Genomic DNA, 2,706 nt, shown 5'->3' with positions numbered 1-2,706 from the left:
CATGTACACCATAAAAGATGATTATTGAGGTCTATTGTCAGGAATGTTAGTGTTATATCAAATAGTGAATTCTACTGCAGCAGAATGTTGCAGTAGAATTTGCAGTCTGCACAGTGTTATATTTTCACCGCCCAGTGAAAGTAAATATTGTGCAGTTAGTATTGGACTACAAGATAGATACAAGCCTGTACAGGTAGAGTTATTTAAAGCATAAATGAGTCGGTTGGGTTCTGGAGGTGTGGTTACAGCAATTGTGCTTGGTTGGTGTGGCCTGTGCATGGTGGTGGGGCCCAATGTGATATCTTTTCATGGGGCCCAAAATTCTTGGCGGCGCCCCTGGCTGTAAGTACTCGTGCCGCGAAAAAAGTAGTTGTTTGTGAAGAGGAGACGAGATAGAGAGCAGCGTATAGCGNCATACCCAAATCTCTTAAAAAGGGGCTGCAACGGATCTGATACAGACTGATCCAGATTTGAACACTTTTCTGACGTCAGGACGGTGGCGCTACGGCTATAATAGCCGTAGCGCCACCGTCCTGACGTCAGAAAAGTGTTCAAATCTGGATCAGTCTGTATCAGATCCGTTGCAGCCCCTTTTTAAGAGATTTGGGTATGGAGGAAAATAGAGAGGGTTGTGTTTTCTGACTCTTGGTGAGTTCCCTGGAACACCGGGGACACATATTCATGTATAAAAGACGTACAAAGGTGCATTTTGCATGATAGGTGAAAGTGGAACCTCCAATTAAAAATAATTAATACAAAAATAAAGAAATATAAATGAAGCTAAAAAATATAACATCAAATAGAACTAAAACAAATGTTCATCAAAATCAGATGAGCACATTGTCTAGCATACATACCAGTAAATGTTTAAAAATGTGTAATATCACTGTTTTAAAGTCAGTTTTTAATACCTGTGAGAGTTTAACCAGGCGTTGGTAAGGCTCCCTCTCCTCCTCGTATGCTGCGCTTTGATTGGTCATCACTCCACACAGATCACTGATAGACATCAGCACTGATTCCTCATTGTACTGCACTGTTCCCATGACGATATCAGCCAGACTCTGCATCAGCTCCACCTGAATACATTAAACGTTCACAAATACATCAATAATAAAGAAACATCAATTCATAATAATAATACAAAATTAGCAATAATAATAAAGATAATACACTTAAAAAATAAATTACAAATAAATAATAATAATAATAAATGAATAATAATAATAAAAAATTACCAATAATAATAAAGAAAATACACCTAAAAATAATAATACAACCGTAGATAGATTTGACCTCTTAGCTCTTTAAGCAGTGGAAGAAATACAAAATAAAGCATAATAACATATAGCTTGGTTAAATAGATTGATGAGAATGGTTAAAATAGTCAAATTTGACAACAAAATAAAAAATCGAGTTAATAATCGAGTAAATAAAACCCAGATCCGTCACCTGATCCTGGTGGTCTTTGGGGGTCTGACAGCATCTGAAGTCTTTGGCCACCTGACTGACGTTCCTGATCATCAGAGCCTCCGCAGCCCCGAAGGCCTCCCTCACAGCAGACACACACTGAGGGAGAGGAGGAGGGGTAGCACAGGGAGATGTAAAAACTGCTGTACCATGCACACGCAGGCAAGATAAGATAAGAGGCACTTTATTGATCCCAAATTGGGACATTTTTGCGTTGCTGCAGCATACAAAACAACAAAACAACAAAACAACAAAACAACAAAACATGGTTGGAGGTACACACACCTTCTCTGAGCCCCCAACTGCTTCATTCATGAGACTCAAGCCAACCGTCTGAAACAGAGAAAAACACTCAGGTGAGGGTAGAGGTATGGGGCTAATTAAAGAGGCCCTATCTTTCTCATTTTCAGGTATTTGACATGTAAACTGGTTTAATGCTCAAAAAGTGCTTTATTCTTCTCATACTGCCTGCTATATATCCATGTGGATGTGCAACTTAAGCTCAAAGTTGAGTGCATGTCCCTGCCTGGTAAGACTTAAGTAGAGGTTGATTATGTTTTATGATAACATGGGAGCTATATGAATATGAACACACATATATATACATTTAAATTAGATACTAGGATTTAGAATAAAATGAAAAGAAGGCTCTGAGGAAACAAATATTGGGAGGTAACATCAACAAGAGTAAATAAATGTGTTATTTGGCTAGTCAATATCACTATAAAGTAACTTTGGTGTCCCCATCAGAATCACTCAGTCATCATGAAATATATTTGTTAAACAGTACACAGTCACCTTGCTAACTGAATCATGTTGCTAACTGAAGGTCCACCATGTGCTCATTAAATGCTAATATTAGCCAAAAATGTCCACCCTGTCATTGTCCACCCTGTCAGCAAGCCTTCCATGACAGGGTGGACATGGTACAAATAGTTTGCTATCATTTCATTATTATCCAAATACTTTTTCCATTAACTGAAATATATTGTTGAGAAAGGGACTAGATAGCTTTCTGAAAATGTACATTTTATAATCACAATGTAATTACAATGTATTTACTGCAATTCATTTATCAAAAGTGTGGGAGCTTAACCAACATCCATTTCTAACAGCACAACGTATACTTAATACAATGACTATGAAGTTCAATGGAAAATCTCAGCTTCTCAAAAATGTCTTAGCAGCAACTTCAGATGCATTAGGAGTCATATTTAAAAACTCCTGTCTACAGCCCTG

Source organism: Notothenia coriiceps, unplaced genomic scaffold, assembly GCF_000735185.1.
Source record: "Notothenia coriiceps isolate Sejong01 unplaced genomic scaffold, NC01 NC01_scaffold00008021, whole genome shotgun sequence".
Taxonomy (NCBI): domain Eukaryota; kingdom Metazoa; phylum Chordata; class Actinopteri; order Perciformes; family Nototheniidae; genus Notothenia; species Notothenia coriiceps.
The sequence above is the reverse complement of the archived record's forward strand: the minus strand, read 5'-3'. Positions refer to the sequence as shown.